A 17,691-nucleotide genomic window follows, 5' to 3' on the forward strand; every position below is an offset into this window, starting at 1 on the left:
CCCAAACTCTAACCTTATGTTATTCCATGTTTGAGTTCTTCAAATTCTGAGTGTCTGTTGTTATGCGATTGACATGGAACTGGTCTAATACATATTGCTTTCTGTCATTTGGATAAGATGAAAACCACAGACATGCAGAGTCCATTATTGCATAATATTTTAATGTTTACATTAGGATATCATGATTCACATGATCAAAAGTCACAAAATATTTCCAATTGTGCTATTATCTGATTTATTGATTCTGAAATATCATCTGTCAAAGTAAATCTGTCCATTCAATTGACAGTCCTTATTTAAATTCAAAGTGTTTTATACAGAGTATGTTTCCCTGTTCTAATTGTTTACAAATTCTGTTGTATATAACCTTGAAAATGTTGGCGGTAATGAGGGTGGGTCAGTAATTCATTACCAATGTTGTGTCTCCTTTTTGTAAAGTGACTTGGCAACAACACTTTTTAGTCTCTCAAGAGAATTTATCATTGAAAATATTCATCAAACAAGTAGCACACTATATTACTAATTTAAGCTGAACAGTATTCACCATAACCACTTGAACATTTATTAAAAGCCTACTATCAAAGTTTAAAGAATGAGTATTACGTGAATAATCTAGCAGTATACTGCAACTTGTTACGTATTGCTCCCATAAGGATGAAGAAGACAAGGTTAGATTAATTACAGCGCGCACAGAGACATTTAAGCAGTTATTCTTGCCAAGTTCCATACATGAAAGGAATGGGAAGGAACCCTAAAATGTGGTACTGTGGGAAGTATCAAGTGCCATTCATTTCACAGTTGTTTCATAACATGGATGTGGGTGCATCTTGAGACTTTTGCAGGTACTGTACACAACTAACATACACCCATAATTGCAATTTTTAGACTATTGGTAGATGTGAAAGTTATATTTTGCCTGTCTGTTGTGAACTGGAAAAAAAAGGAGAATCCAGCAATGTAAGCCTTTAAAAATGTATTGCTAAGCATTATCTGCGAGGACAAGATGACACAGTAAGACATCTTGGCAGGGATCAACATACAATCAGTGCTGCAGTACCATTCCCCCACTATAAGTAACACAAATGTCCTATGTCTGTAATAATGTTGAATTCACCAAATATACTTGGTGTCGATCATAAATGTAGTCTGAAGAGAACCCCTACTAACAAAAGTAATTGTTATTGAAGTAACTTGCTCGCACACAGCAACTATACAGTCTTGCCAAAGGACCAGATATGTTTAGGCAACTTTATAGCAAAATATGATGGCAACATCAACTTACAATAATCTCTTAAAAGAAATATTACACTATTTAACTTTTGTACGAAGATAGTGTTTGGCAATAGTTTAAAGTTTGCTTGGACTGATCTGTCTGTAAACTCTGATCTAGTCCTTAAACCAGTGAACAATGACTAGCATTACTAGTGGAATGTCTAGTTGGGCTCGTATAGGTGATGTATGATATGTCAAGATGCTGTCTTGGGGCACTGTGTTGATACTGTCTAACTAACCAACCAAGCGACCCACCAACCTAGTGGAGTTGTGTGACTCCTTATATCTGCATTTGGCAAATGGCTGTCCCATTTCATAACTATTTGTGTGATGTTAGGAGTGATGAAGCATCTGCCATAGACTAAACAATGAACAGAGAAAAAGTAAACATGTCTACTGGTTGGGGAAAAGGTAGTATTATCCACTATCAAGGCAGTACCAGTCATGAGAAACTCTGGTTATATGATATACCTGAAATTCTTAGCTCCTTTTAGAACAGGTGGAACTAAAGGCAAAATATAATGAAGAAAAAATAGAAGGCAAGCTGTCAGGAGGAGGACACATTGTTGAAAAGCCTAAGTTAGTAACATTTATCAACAAACTATAAGGTGTCCTCTGAAATAACAATGTAATGATATGCCAAAATTTCATGCCTTTTAGGTAGTGTACTGTATTACCTTCCGTAATAAATTCTGTCATAACTTCAGTAGGGAATACCATTTCAGATTGCCTGCTACATGGCTACCATCATGACATTAGATCTTTACAGATGGTAAAGAGACTGAAAGAATGTATGATGGATCAAAAGAAATTATTCAGATGGTTGAGGATGTGGAAGATTTAATCAGATACAGCAACTAAGAAAATTTAATAAATAAACATATTTTTATAGAGGAAGTTGCTAACTCCTCTCTCATTCTGTAGCCTTGAGTGGGAAGTGGAAAGAACACTTGGTCGGTAACAGATTGTAAACCAATGAACTAATTATAACTGCTACAGCAGAAAAGTGTGGAATCCTCCTTTTTAAGAGGTCATCACACAAACTTCAGGTAAACGCAAAAAAAATTACAGGGAAGAGGTAGTGTACCCAGAAAGGTTCTGCAATGGCATCGAAATAGTGGCCACATTGTTACTGTTCAAGACATAGGATAGTTACCTCAAAAATATTTCACATAACAACAATATTATGAAAAGAATGAATTGCTGCTTGTCATATAGGGGTTATGTTGGCACTGATCTGGACTCAGGTTGATGACATCCTATCCACATTCCTTGAGAACCTCAACATCTCCCTATGCTTTTTACCTGGTTCTCTTCAATCCAGCAAGCCACCTTCCTCAAGGTTGTCCTCCACCTCAAAGGTGACTACATCGGCATCTCCGTCCATATCAAACCAACCAATCATCAGCAATACCTCCACTTTGACAGCTGCCACCCATTCTGAACCAAGAAGTTCCTCCCATATAGTCTAGCCACCCATGGCTGTCACGTATGTAGTGACGAGCAGTCCCTCCCTGGATATACCAAGAATCTCACTGATGCCTTCACAGACCGAAACTACCCCCCCAGGGGATCCACAACTCTTTTGTGGATACGTGTGTAGCGAGCATGGGACCCCGAGCTAATGTGGCCCTCCTTCCTTTCCGGGCTGCATACCTTCCCTTTCCGCATCCTTCCCCGTTCCCCATCTTCGCCCCCCCCCCCCCCCCCACCTCTGGCTCTTTCCTTCCCTTTCTCCCCCTATGGGAGTATAGTTTGTGCCTACGTCCGGAGACGGACGCTCGAAACTGTTCCAAATTCCTTGCTTTCTACGCTTGCAAGTCCTTGTCCTTCCTCTGTCTTTCTCTTTCCCTTCCCTCTTCTCTTTGCCCTTTTCTCCGCTGCGGCGTTTGAGACCCCCTCTTCTTTCCTTTCCCTTTCCCTTTCTCTTTTTTCCTCCCTGTGCGTGTCTGAAGGCCGACCCACGCACTCCCATGCGTAGCCGGTGACGGGGTAACGCGTGATTCCCCGCCCCGGGTAGACAGGTAGGACACGTACGTACCCCCTGGTAACGGCCAGGCCCAGGGAGGGGTGATTACCCGAGCTGATACCTTCCGAAAGTGCCGATTGGTCCCTCCGTCCGTTTGTCGGGAGGTGTGACCTGAGGTGTGAACAATCACCTACGGCGGGTGTGCCCTCAGTGAGGGCCCCCACAAGGGAGGAGCGCGCCATCGGAGACGCCGGTAATCATGGGGGATTCTTCCGCAATGGTTTCCTCACCTTCCACTATGTCTGCTCACAAACGTAAGTTCACTGAGTCTCAGCCACAGACAGTTCTTCCATCGTTGCCACAGTTCCTTGTTGTTTCTCGGTCTGATGAAGGTCACGACTTCTCCACGGTCAACCCTTTCATTATTCAGAAAGGTGTCGACACAATTGCAGGTCCCGTAAAGTCTTGTTCCAGATTACGGAATGGCACCCTGTTACTAGAAACACACAGTGCCCTCCAGGCACAAAAATTGCTGCGTACTTCTCTGCTCCACACCTTCCCTGTCCGGGTGGAACCGCACCGTACCTTAAATTCCTCGCATGGAGTCGTTTATACACGCTCCCTCGATGGATTGTCTGACGAAGAAATTCAGCACTACCTGTCTGACCAGGGCGTAACGGCTGTTCATAGAGTTACGAAAAGGGTTGACACGAAGATCATTCCAACCCGCACTGTCTTCTTGACTTTCGACAAAGTTCAACTCCCATCGAAAATCAAAGCAGGCTATGAGATAATTTCCGTTCGCCCTTACGTCCCAAACCCAACGCGTTGCTATCGATGTCAGCGGTTCAATCACACCAGCCAGTCCTGTTCCAATCCGGCCAAATGTGTTACGTGTGGCAAGGATGCCCATGAGGGTGTTTGTCCACCTCCATCCCCTCGCTGCATCAACTGTATGGGTGACCACGCTGCTTCCTCTAGAGATTGCCCAGTTTTTAAGGACGAAAAGCTCATCCAGGAAATAAGAGTGAAGGAAAAGGTGTCGACCTTTGCTGCTCGAAAATTATTCGCCAGTCGACAGCCCACCGTGCCTCAGACAGGCAAATACAGCACTGTCCTTGCTTCTCCTCAGCCAACAAAGGAGGCGGCCACGCAGACTTGCGACCTCACCTTTAGTGCCACGGTCGTCCGATCGGCCAGCGCAAAGATCGCCCGTTCAACTTCACCACTTTCGCCTGCCCACTCTATGGCTCACCCTTCGTCGGGTTCTGCTAAATCTCGAGCCCACAAGTCAGACACCAAGTCTTCGAAGAAAGAGCATACTCGTGAAGAGTTTTTACGTATGTCAACTTCACCACCATCGGTTCCTCCTTCATCTAAACATCATACTTCCAAGAAGGCTACAAAGAAACCCAGTTCCTCTCCTTCTCCGCCAAGGCGTGTCCCATCTACAGCGCCACCTGGCGGAAATCGCCCTCGGCCGTCTTCTGTGTCGCCGAGGCGCACTGCTGGTGGCCGGTCAACCGGCCGATCGCTGGTGGCAGGAGCTGCTCCTGACCAACCTATGGATCAGGATCTTCTGCCTTCGGCTGAATGCCATTCCATGCTGTCGGTCGCAAGCTCTGAGCAGTCATTGAGTTGACAGCACCCTTGGTCACAATCCTCCATTTTCTGTTCACCCTATGTCCATTATCCACTGGAATATCCGCGGCATTCGAGCCAATCGGGATGAATTGTCGATCCTCTTACGATCCTACTCGCCGGTCATCTTCTGTCTTCAGGAAACGAAGCTGCGTCCTAATGACCGCTTTGTTCTCCCTCATTTTCAGTCCGTCCGATATGACCTCCCCTCCGTGGAAGGCACTCCAGCCCATGGAGGACTCATGATTCTTCTCCATGATACTCTCCATTATCATCCAATCCCCTTAGACAGTTCCTTCCAAGCTGTCGCCGTCCGTCTTTCCCTTTCTGGATACACGTTCTCTCTTTGTACTGTATACATTCCATCGTCCACACCAATGGCACGAGCTGATCTCCTTCATCTTCTTGGTCGGCTTCCACCCCCCTATTTGCTGGTTGGGGACTTCAATGCCCACCACCCGCTTTGGGGATCTCCACATCCTTGTCCACGTGGCTCCCTATTGCTAGACGTCTTCCACCAAGCGGATCTAGTTTGCCTCAACACTGGGGTCCCCACGTTTTTGTCTGCCTCCACGACAAATTTATCTCATTTGGACCTTGCGATCGGTACTGTTCCGCTAGCTCGGCGCTTCGAATGGTTCGCCCTTGATGATACACACTCGAGTGACCACTTTCCATGTGTCCTTAGGCTGCAGCCTCAACTGCCATATATGCGCCCGCGACACTGGAAGTTTTCCCAAGCCGATTGGATACTTTTTTCGTCTCTAGCGACATTCGATGACCGTCGCTTTCCCAGCGTCGACGATGAGGTCACACATATTACCGACGTTATTCTTACAGCTGCGGAACGTTCAATACCACGCACCTCCGAATCGCCCCGGCGCCCCCCAGTTCCTTGGTGGAACGAGGCATGCCGTGACGCAATACGTGAGCGGCGACGTGCTCTTCGCATTTTCCGTCACTATCCTACTTTGGCCAACTGTATCCGCTATAAGCAGCTCCGTGCGCGATGCCGTCACGTCATCCGCGATAGCAAGAAGGCAAGCTGGCAATTCTTTATTAGCTCCTTTAACATCTTCACTCCCTCCTCGGAAGTTTGGAGTCGGCTTCGACGGTTCTCAGGCGCGTCTAGTTTCTCCCCGGTCTCTGGGCTCACTGTCGCGCATGATACCTTAGTGGACCCCGTCGCAATTTCTAACTCATTGGGTCAGCACTTTGCTGAGATTTCGAGCTCTTCAAATTACCCGCCAGCGTTTCTCCCGAAGAAACGTGCAGCGGAAGTGCGACATCTTGCTTTCTCCTCTCAAAATCACGAAAGCTACAATACTGTTTTCTCCATGCGGGAACTCCAACATGCCCTCTCTTCTTCTCGCTCCTCCGCCCCAGGACCGGATGGTATCCATGTCCAAATGTTGCTGCATTTATCAACCCATAGTCTGCGTTACCTCCTTCGCCTTTATAATCGAATTTGGACCGACAGTACTTTTCCCAGACGATGGTGGGCAGCTATCGTCGTTCCCATTCCGAAACCTGGAAAGGACAAACATCTCCCCTCTAGCTATCGCCCCATTTCTCTCACGAGTAGTGTCTGTAAGATTTTGGAGCGTATGGTGAATTACCGTTTAGCTTGGTGGCTAGAATCCCGCAGTCTAACACCTGCCCAATGCGGATTCCGAAAGCATCGCTCTGCAGTTGACCATCTTGTTGCTCTCTCCACTTATATCATGAACAATTTTCTCCGGAAACGCCAAACGGTAGCAATATTTTTTGATCTGGAGAGAGCATACGATACCTGTTGGAGGACAGGCATCCTCCGCACACTGTTCTCTTGGGGCTTTCGAGGCCGGCTGCCCCTTTTTCTTCGCGAATTTATGGCAGAGCGAACATTTAGGGTGTGGGTGAACACTACTCTCTCCCGTACTTTCTCTCAAGAAAACGGGGTACCCCAGGGCTCCGTGCTGAGTGTTGTACTGTTTGCCATCGCTATAAATCCAATTATGGATTGTCTCCTTCCTGATGTCTCGGGCTCCCTCTTTGTGGACGATTTTGCGATCTACTACAGTTCTCAACGGACCAGCCTTCTTGAACGACGTCTTCAAGGATGTCTCGATCGCCTCCACTCTTGGAGCCTCGAAACCGGCTTCCGTTTTTCTCCCAGTAAGACCGTTTGTATTAATTTTTGGCGACGTAAGGAGTTTCTTCCGCCCTCCTTACATCTAGGTCCTGTCAACCTTCCGTTTTCAGACGTCACTAAATTCTTGGGTCTTATGTTTGACAGAAAACTGTGCTGGTCCTCCCACGTTTCCTATCTTTCGGCTCGCTGTCTGCGAACGCTCAACACCCTCCGTGTCCTGAATGGTACCTCCTGGGGAGCGGACCGAGTGGTCCTTCTCCGCCTCTATCACGCCTTAGTGCGCTCGAAATTGGACTATGGAAGCATAGTCTACTCCTCTGCTCGGCCGTCTATTCTTCGGCGTCTCGACTCTATCCACCACCGTGGATTACGTTTAGCGTCTGGAGCTTTTTACACTAGCCCTGTGGAAAGCCTTTATGCTGAGACTGCAGAACCTCCGCTGTCCAATCGGCGAGCGGTCCTTCTGAGCCGTTATGCTAGCCATCTGTCTTCCATGCCTGCTAATCCAGCCCATGGCCCTTTTTTCGACGCCTCCTTTGATGTAGGGTATGCAGGCCGCTCCTCCTCCCTCCTACCCCCGGGAGTCCGCTTCCGTCAACTGCTCCATTCTCTTTCCTTCCGCTTTCCTAAAACCTTCTCGACAACTTGGGGTACAGCACCGCCTTGGCTCCGTCCCCGGATTTGTCTGCTCCGTGATCTTTGTCAATTTCCCAAGGATGGTACACCTTCACTTGTTTATCGTCAGGCATTTGCTGCTCTATGTGCACAAATGACGGACGCCACCTTTATTTACACCGACGGCTCGAAAACATCGTTGGGTGTAGGGAGTGCCTATATTGTTGGCAACGCCCCAAATCACTTTCGGCTTCCCGACCAGTGTTCGGTTTATACTGCGGAGCTTTTCGCTGTTCTCCAGGCTGTCCACTACATCCGCCGCCATCAGCGGATACAGTACGTAATCTGCTCAGATTCTCTCAGCTCTCTCCTCAGTCTCCAAGCTCTTTACCCTGTGCACCCTCTGGTCCACCGGATTCAGGACTGTCTGCGCTTGCTGCACCTGGGGGGCGTCTCGGTGGCGTTCCTCTGGCTCCCGGGACACGCTGGTATCTGTGGGAATGAGGCGGCTGATATAGCAGCCAAGGCTGCAGTTTCTCTTCCTCGGCCAGCTATTCAGTCGCTTCCCTTCACCGATCTACGGAGCGGTTTATGTCGCCAAGTTGCTCATTTATGGCATGCGCATTGGTCAACACTTCCCCGAAATAAATTGCGGGAAGTGAAAGCCCTTCCTTGCGCTTGGACCTCTTCCTCCCGAACGCGTCGTCGGGAGGAGGTAATTTTAGCTAGACTCCGGATAGGGCACTGTCTTTTTAGCCATCGACATCTTTTAAGCGGCGATCCTCCCCCACTCTGTCCCCACTGCTCTCAGCTGTGGACGGTAAGACACCTTTTAATTGAATGCCCCTATTTTAATCCGTTACGCTCCCGTCTACAGCTGTCGCCTGATCTATCGTCGATTTTAGCAGATGACACGCGCTCAGCCGACCGCGTTCTCCAGTTTATTAGTGACAGTGAAATGACGTCAGTCATTTGAAGTTTTATCGGGGACCATCAACCCCTCTCTGTGGTGGACTTTTAAGCCTTGTTTCTGCTTTTAGTGTCTCCAATTTTTTGAGTTTCGTTCCCATTTTTGCTGTTTTCCATTTTCAGTTTTTATTATTTCCTCAGTCACGGACCGGGCGCTAATGACCATAGCCGTTTTGCGCCCTAAAACCAAAAACAAAAAAAAAACAAAAAAGACCGAAACTACCCTTCCAACCTTGTACATAAACAGATCTCCCATGCCTTGTCTCTCCAGTCACCTACCATCGCCCACATTCCCACTATCTGGCCACAAACGAGCACCCCCCCCCCCCTTGGCACTTAATACCATCCAGGACTGGAGATGCAGAATCACATTTTCTGCCAGGATTTCAAGTGCCTTTCATCATGCTCCGAACTCAGGAATATCCTATTCACTATCTTCCCCACTCCTCCCAAAGTGGTATTCTGGTGCCCACCGGACCTATGTAATATCTTTGTCCACCCCTGTTCCCAACCCCTTGCCTCATGGTTCATTTACTACAATAAACCTAGATGTGAGATCTGTCCCATGCATCTTCCCACCACCACCTACTCCAGTCTACATACAGGCATCACCTATCCTATCAAAGGCAGGGCTACATATGAAAGCAACCATGGGATCTACAAACTAAGCTGGAAACCTGTGAAAACTATGGGATCTACAGACTAAGCTGCAAACACCGTGCTGCTTTCTACATGGGCATGACAACCAACAAGCTGTCTGTCTGAATGAATGGCCACTGACAAACTGTGGCCAAGATGCAGATGGACCACCCAGTTGCTGAACATGCTGTCCAACACAATGTGCTTCACTTCAGTGACTCATATTACTACAATAAACCTTGATGTGAGATATATCCCACCTGGGTCCTTTCTACTAACACCAGCTTTTCTGAATTGCGTGGGTGAGAACTGTCACTGCAATATATTCAGTGTTCCTGTAACCCCTCTGGCCTCCCTCCATGTCCTTCATCCACCTATCCCCTTCCCTGCTCCCATCCCAGCACTTAGCCTTCTATTCCAGCAACACACCCATTAGTCTTTCTCTCCTTTTCTGCTCCACTTGCCCCCCCCCCCTCACCCCCTTTCCCCGTTAAAAAACCTCCTGATTGCACCCAGTTGCCGTGTTCTGTCCGCATCACAACCCTGCATGCTCCCACAAGAAAAGCAGCACTACACCCTCCCCCACCCCTTACCCCCCAGCCCCAGCCTCCTCCTTAACCCCCATCAGGCACAGTTGCTGACAGTCCTGCCTCAGTAGGCAGAGACTGTGGAGGTGTGTGTGTGTGTGTGTGTTTTCCTACTTTACAAGAAGGCTTTTTGGCCGAAAGCTTAAATAGTAGTCTTTTCATTGCACCTGTCTGCAACTCAATAGCTCCTCTGTATGTTAAGTATCAATCTATCCTTTCCATGATATTGTTGTTATTCCATCTTAGATTTACCTTTGTTTGAAATATTTGAGTTAAGTTACACACGCTGTCTATAATGTCTTTATTAACCTACAATGTGCTGTTGCTTTTAAACTCCTAATTGTATTTAATCAACTGCATCCATTTTAAAAGGGGAGTGACCAGTTCTCATGTAGTTTATGAAAAACCTTGCTAAATTGTGAAAGACCGAAGCAACGCAATAGTGTTAAAGATGGTGAATCAGCTAAAGGAATTATATTTTGTTCTCTTATTTCACTTGTGTCAGTCTGTTTCAACTGTGAAACATGACCTCCATCATAAACCTGGAACTGCAGCTTCTGTTGTCAAGAGAATTACTGGTAGGTATTGTATTTCTCATTGATGAGCTACTTGGATGTCATAAAACATTAATATTGTACCAAAGTATCATGTTATTCATTCACTGTTCACAAAAATGTACATGACAGGCAAGCAGAGAACTTGGTATTCTGCTTCATACAGTTCAGAAAATTTTACAATAACATTTAATATGAAAATCATAACAATGTTTAACTTCTACAAGAACTTAATGAAGGGGATGGGTAAAAATGTGCTGTTTTTTTTGCCAGTAAATTTGTCAGGAATGAGGGGGAAAAAAAGAATTCCATTGGGTCTCATTTGCCCAGAAAAGTCATTGTATGTTAGTGTTTATAGACTGGAATGTGGAAGATGTTAATGAGCTCTGTGTGGTTTCGTGTGAAACAGCCTATGGCATAAGTTATCCCATGACAATCACCCAATGCACACAAAAAGACCCAGTTGTGCAGCAGAACAAAGGCTGGGGGTGGAGGGGGGAGGGAGTCAATGTTTGGATGATGAGATACCACAGCACAGCCTTTGATTAAGTAGGTCATAAAATCAGCACACAACCCGACTATCCACTGGTATCTTGCATTTCTTGTGGTTTTGTTTCCCTTGCCTTTTCTCTTTCATCCTTTTTGGCCTCCCTTTGGGGTTTGACTTCCACTTCTGAATTTCTGTCTGTAGTGTGAGCCATTTGGGGAAGAACTCCCTCCCTAGTGTCTACGGTGTGGATTCCTCTCCTCCCTTCTTTTCCCTCATCTTTCCCTGCTGTAGCCCCTTTCCCCCTCCCCTCCCCCCTCCCTCTGCCACACTAGGTCACCAGCATATGTGACCAGTTCGTTGGGTGGGACTGTTACATACCCATCTGGTTGAGCCCCGTGACAACACACAGATCACACTTTTGGTACCTGAGCTGTTGCCTCCTCATGTTTGCATAGCAGTGGTTGCTTGTCATTCTGATGCATCAGAACCCCCAGTAATGGCCACTGTGCCAGACGGCCCTTGGTGTGGATGGGTGGCACCCATGGGGAGAGCTGCTGACTTGAGTGCGTGGTATCAGGGTGGATGCCTTGCGCGTGAAGCATATCTATCTCCAAAAATGTGGCCATTGTCCTATGGTCTTGGTGACGTCCCGGTGTTTATTGCAACTCACCAGTCCCTGAATATGGTCCAGGTTGTCATCTTTCATGTGGACCTCATTCTTCAAACTCATGAGGAACTCTGGACTAATCTACGACGATTCCTTTTGCTCGAGGTGTGCAGGAAGGTCATAAGGACAGCCGCACTGATACTGGTGCATTTATTCTGGCTTTCATGGGTAATACGGTCCCAGAAAAGGGCAAAGTTATGTGTTGTTAGTGTGATGTGAAGCCGTACGTAGGTGCTTTCAGTTCTTGCATTTCAGGCACATGTCTTCCCGATATATTGCAGACACTCTATGTAGTGACTGTGGACGCCCCCTCCATGGGGGCAGCCCCTGTGTCATGACCATCACTCTCCAGCATGGGTTTCGGAAAAGACGGTCGTGTGAATCCCAGCTCGCGCTATTCGTCCACGAGACTCAGAGGGCCATAGACACCGGTTCACAGGTAGATGCCGTGTTTCTTGACTTCCGCAAGGCGTTCGATACAGTTCCCCACAGTCGTTTAATGAACAAAGTAAGAGCATATGGACTGTCAGACCAATTGTGTGACTGGATTGAGGAGTTCCTAGATAACAGAACGCAGCATGTCATTCTCAGTGGAGAGAAGTCTTCCGAAGTAAGAGTGATTTCAGGTGTGCCGCAGGGGAGTGTCATAGGACCGTTGCTATTCACAATATACATAAATGACTTGGTGGATTACATCGGAAGTTCACTGAGGCTTTTTGCGGATGATGCTGTGGTGTATCGAGAGGTTGTAACAATGGAAAATTGTACTGAAATGCAGGAGGATCTGCAGCGAATTGACGCATGGTGCAGGGAATGGCAATTGAATCTCAATGTAGACAAGTGTAATGTGCTGCGAATACATAGAAAGATAGATCCCTTATCATTTAGCTACAAAATAGCTGGTCAGCAACTGGAAGCAGTTAATTCCATAAATTATCTGGGAGTATGCATTAGGAGTGATTTAAAATGGAATGATCATATAAAGTTGATCGTCAGTAAAGCAGATGCCAGACTGAGATTCATGGGAAGAATCCTAAGGTAATGCAATCCGAAAACAAAGGAAGTAGGTTACAGTACGCTTGTTCGCCCACTGCTTGAATACTGCTCAGCAGTGTGGGATCCGTACCAGTTAGGATTGATAGAAGAGATAGAGAAGATCCAACGGAGAGCAGCACATTTCGTTACAGGATCATTTAGTAATCGCGAAAGCGTTACGGAGATGATAGATAAACTCCAGTGGAAGACTCTGCAGGAGAGACGCTCAGTAGCTTGGAACGGGCTTTTGTTAAACTTTCGAGAACATACCTTCATTGAAGAATCAAGCAGTATATTGCTCCCTCCTACGTATATCTCGCGAAGAGACCATGAGGATAAAATCAAAGAGATTAGAGTCCACACAGATGCATACCGACAATCCTTCTTTCCACGAACAATACGAGACTGGAATATAAGGGAGAACCGATAGAGGTACTCAGGGTACCCTCCGCCACGCACCGTCGGGTGGCTTGTGGAGTATGGATGTAGATGTAGAGGCTCTAAAAAATATGACCCAGTCCACCCTCTGTCAATGACTTCTACTTCTGCCCCTGTTACGTCCTGTTCCCCTCCTCCCTCTTCCTTACCCCAGTTCCATCCCCCTCCCCTCTTCCCTTCCTATCCACTCACCCTCTCCTCTCTCCCTCCCCGTCTCCTCTCTCCCTACCCCTCTCCTCTACCCCTCCCCCCTCTCCTCCCTCCCTCCCTCCGCTTCCTCCCCCTCTCCTCCCTCCCTCCGCTTCCTCCCCCTCTCCTCCCTCCCCGTTCCTCCCTCCCTCCCCCTCTCCTCCCTCTCTCCCTCCCCCTCTCCTCTCTCATTCCCCCTCTCCTCTCTCATCCCCCCTCTCCTCTCTCATTCCCCCTCTCCTCTCTCCCTTCCCTTCTCCTCTCTCCCTCCCCAACTCCTCTCCCCCCTCTCCTCTCTCCCTCCCCCTCTCCTCACACCCTCTTCTCTCTCCCTCCCCCTCTCCTTTCTCCCTCCCCCTCTCCTCTCTCCCTCCCCCTCCGACACTCCTCTCTCCCTCCCCCTCCGACACTCCTCTCTCCCTCCCCCTCCGACTCTCCTCTCTCCTTACCCCTCACCCTATCCCTCCCCCTCACCCACTCCTCTCGCCCACCCCCTCTCCTCTCTCCCTCCCCCTCTCCTCTCTCCCTCCCCCTCTCCTCTCTCCCTCCCCCTCTCCTCTCTCCCTCCCCCTCTCCTCTCTCCCTCCCCCTCTCCTCTCTCCCTCCCCCTCTCCTCTCTCCCTCCCCCTCTCCTCTCTCCCTCTCCCTCCCCTCTCCTCTCTCCCTCCCCTCTCCTCTCTCCTTCCCCCTCTCCTCTCTCCTTCCCCCTCTCCTCTCTCCCTCCCCCTCTCCTCTCTCCTTCCCCCTCTCCTCTCTCCCTCCCCCTCTCCTCTCTCCCTCCCCCTCTCCTCTCTCCCTCCCCCTCTCCTCTCTCCCTCCCCCTCTCCTCTCTCCCTCCCCCTCTCCTCTCTCCCTCCCCCTCTCCTCTCTCCCTCCCCCTCTCCTCTCTCCCTCCCCCTCTCCTCTCTCCCACCCCCTCTCCTCTCTCCCTCCCCCTCTCCTCTCTCCCACCCCCTCTCCTCTCTCCCTCCCCCTCTCCTCTCTCCCACCCCCTCTCCTCTCTCCCACCCCCTCTCCTCTCTCCCACCCCCTCTCCTCTCTCCCACCCCCTCTCCTCTCTCCCACCCCCTCTCCTCTCTCCCACCCCCTCTCCTCTCTCCCACCCCCTCTCCTCTCTCCCACCCCCTCTCCTCTCTCCCTCCCCCTCTCCTCTCTCCCTCTCCCTCCCCCTCCCCCTCCCCCCTCTCTCTCCCTCCCCCTCTCCTCTCTCCCTCCCCCTCCCCCTCTCCTCTCTCCCTCCCCCTCTCCTCTCTCCCTCCCCCTCTCCTCTCTCCCTCCCCCTCTCCTCTCTCCCTCCCTCTCTCCTCTCTCCCTCCCCCTCTCCCTCTCCTCTCTCCCTCCTCTCTCCCCTCTACCTCCACCCTCTCTTCTCTCCCTCCACCCTCTCCCTCCCCCTCTCCTCTCACCCTCCCCCTCCACTCACCTCTCCCTCACGTTCCCCTGTCCCTCCTCTCCCACTCACCTCTCCCTCCCCTCTCCCTTCCCCCCCACCGTCTCTCTCCCCTCTCCCTTCCCCTCCACCCTCTCCCTCCCCTTCCCCCATCTCCCTCCCCTCTCCATTCCTCTCCACCCTCGCCATTCCCCCTCCACCCTTTCCCTTCCCCCTCCACCCTCGCCATTCCCCCTCCACCCTTTCCCTTCCCCCTCCACCCTCGCCATTCCCCCTCCACCCTTTCCCTTCCCCCTCCACCCTTTACCTTCCCCCTCCACCATCCCCCTCTCTCCCACCCCCTATCCCACCCACTCTCCAATCCCCCTCTTCCTCCTCCCCCCTCCCCTCTTCCCTTCCTATCCACTCACCCTCTCCTCTCTCCTCTCCCCCTACCCCTCTCCTCTCCCCCTACCCCCTCTCCTCCCTCCCTCCCTCCCTCCGCTTCCTCTCCCTCTCCTCCCTCCCTCCCTCCTTCCCTCCTCCCCCTCCCTCTCCCCTTCCCCCTCCCTCCTCCCCCCCTCTCTCACCCCTTCCCTTTCCCTCCTCCCCCTCCCTCTCCCCTTCCCCCTCCCTCCTCCCCCCTCTCTCACCCCTTCCCTTTCCCTCCTCCCCCTCCCTTTCCCCCTTCCCCTCCCTCCTCCCCCCTCTCTCACCCCTTCCCTTTCCCTCCTCCCCCTCCCTTTCCCCCTTCCCCTCCCTCTCCCTCTCCTCTCTCCCTCCCCCACTCCTTTCTCCCTCCCCATCTTCTCTCTCCCTCTCCCACTCCTCACTCCCTCCCCGACTCCTCTCTCCTGCCCCCTCCACTCCCCTCCCACCTGTCCCACTCACCTCTCCCTTCCCCTCCACTCTCTCTCCCTCCCCTACCCCGTCTCTCTCCCTCCCCTACCCCGTCTCTCTCCCTTCCCTTCCACCCACTCCCTCCCCTCTCCCTTCTACTCCACCCACTCCCTCCCCTCTCCCTTCCCCTCCAACCTCCCCCTCCCCTCTCCCTTCCCCTCCACCCTCTCCCTCCCCCTTCCCCTCCACCCTCTCCCTCCCCTTCCCCCTCCACCCTCTCCCTTCCCCTCTCCCTCCCCCTTCCCCCTCCACCCTCTCCCTTCCCCTCTCCCTCCCCCTTCCCCCTCCACCCTCTCCCTTCCCCTCTCCCTCCCCCTTCCCCCTCCACCCTTTCCCTTCCCCCTCCACCCTCTCTCCCACCCCCTCTCCCTCCCTCCTCTCCCTCCCTCCTCACCCTCCCACTCTCCATCGCCTCTCTTCCCCCTCCCACACGCTCTCTACTCCTCCCCCTCTCCCTCCTCCCCCCTCTCCCTCCCCCTCTCTCCCTCCTCCCCCTCTCCCTCCTCCCCCCTCTCCCTCCCCCTCTCTCCCTCCTCCCCTCTCTCCCTCCTCCCCCCTCTCCCTCCTCCCCCCTCTCTCCCTCCTCCCCCCTCTCTCCCTCCTCCCCCCTCTCTCCCTCCTCCCCCCTCTCTCCCTCCTCCCCCCTCTCTCCCTCCTCCCCCCTCTCTCCCTCCTCCCCCCTCTCTCCCTCATCCCCCCTCTCTCCCGCATCCCTCCCTCTCTCCCACATCCCTCCCTCTCTCCCTCCTCCTCTCTTTCCCCCCTCTCCTCTCCTGTGTGTGTGGGGGGCACACGCACGCTTGCGCGGCTCCCCCTCTCCGGCTGAAGAAGTGTCCCCTTTCTTCGGTGCCTACCGGCGATGGGGCTCCCTTCTGGGACCACTTCTCCCAATGTCTCTTACCTGATGGCGCAATTGGCTCCAGCCCATCTGTATACCCATTCTGTGCTTATTCAATGGAACTGTAAAGGATACTACCATCACCTCCCCGAGTTGCAATCACTTATTGTCTTTTAGTAGACAGCTTGTGTTGTTCTCCAGGAATCTCATTTTACTGTTGTGTACTCACCAACCTTTCGTGGGTTCCATGCTTTGTCAGAACTGGGTCAGCCCTTTGAGGGCATCTGGTGGGGTGGGGTCTACACATTGGTCTATAAGGATATTGTTAGTATATGGATCCCACTTCATACCACATTGGAAGCAGTGGCCGTTCAGGTCCACATGGACTGTCCCATTCAGTGCTGCAAATGGTTTTTGCTCTCTTCCCACCCCCTTCTTGCTTCTGTACACTGGTCGCCACGTGATAACCTATGTGATTGTGACCACTTCCCATTGTCTCCTTCCCTTCCCACCTCCCAATGACAAGGTTTCCCCGCTGGGCTTTCCATTGTGCTGATTGGGCTCTATATACCTCCCAGGTCATGTTTCCACCTTCTTGGTAAGGTTGTATTAATTAAGTCATCCATGATCTGTCCAACAAGATAATCCATGCTGCCAGCATTGCCAGTCTGCACTTGATGGCCCCCTTTCCACTTCTGTGGTAGAGCACTGCTGTTTTTACCGCTATTTGTGATCGTCATCGTGCCTTGCAACATTTTAAGTGGCACTCATCCTCCACCAGTCTTATTACCTGTAAACATCTTCTTGCCAAACCCTTTATGTAACCAAATTGAAGAAAGGGGTGTGTTGGGAATGCTTTGTCTCCTCTCTAGATTCTTATATCCCTTTGTCACGGGTGTGGGCTACAGTCCGCAGCCTCCAAGGTTGTCAGCAGTAGTCTTCCATTCCAGGCATTGCCCTTCCAAGTGGCCTTCATACAGATCCATCAGTTCTCAAGAAGAACCTTGCAACCTATTTTGTCATGGCACCGGCGTCAACCTCCTATCCAGCTGCCTTCCTCCTCCAGAGACAAAAGGCTGAAACTTCCCGCTTATGTTTTACCCCTTGTCAGGCAGAACCCTACAATGAACCTTTTACTGAATGTAAGCTTCTTCTAGCCCTCTCTTCTTCTCAAGTTTCAGTTCCTGGCCCTGACTCTCTCCATAAACAATTGCATCATCTCATTCCTCCACAACAACAATATCTCCTCCAATTGTTTGACTGTATTTGGCTCCAAGGCATTTTTCCCTCTCAATGGACAGACAGTATTGTGGTTCCTGTGCTTAAGACTGGCAAGGATCTGTGGTCCCTTGATAGTTACTGGCCCATCTGCCTGACCAATGTCC

The 17,691-nt window shown here is 50.6% G+C and overlaps 1 protein-coding gene across 4 annotated transcripts in view; it reads left to right on the plus strand.

Moving 5' to 3' along the window:
- LOC126195113 (uncharacterized) overlaps positions 1 to 17,691 on the plus strand; it is a 209,289-nt gene that overhangs the window by 15,912 nt on the left and 175,686 nt on the right. The window contains exon 1 of one of the 4 annotated variants that reach the window (XM_049933585.1): positions 719 to 842. The exons of the other annotated variants lie outside the window; for them this stretch is intronic. The gene's annotated coding sequence lies outside the window, so the exon portion shown is untranslated. Of the gene's footprint in view, positions 1 to 718; positions 843 to 17,691 lie in introns of those variants that run through there. 4 annotated transcript variants of the gene reach the window in all.

The sequence above is a fragment of the Schistocerca nitens genome, chromosome 7 (assembly GCF_023898315.1).
Source record: "Schistocerca nitens isolate TAMUIC-IGC-003100 chromosome 7, iqSchNite1.1, whole genome shotgun sequence".
NCBI classification, from domain to species: Eukaryota; Metazoa; Arthropoda; class Insecta; order Orthoptera; family Acrididae; genus Schistocerca; species Schistocerca nitens.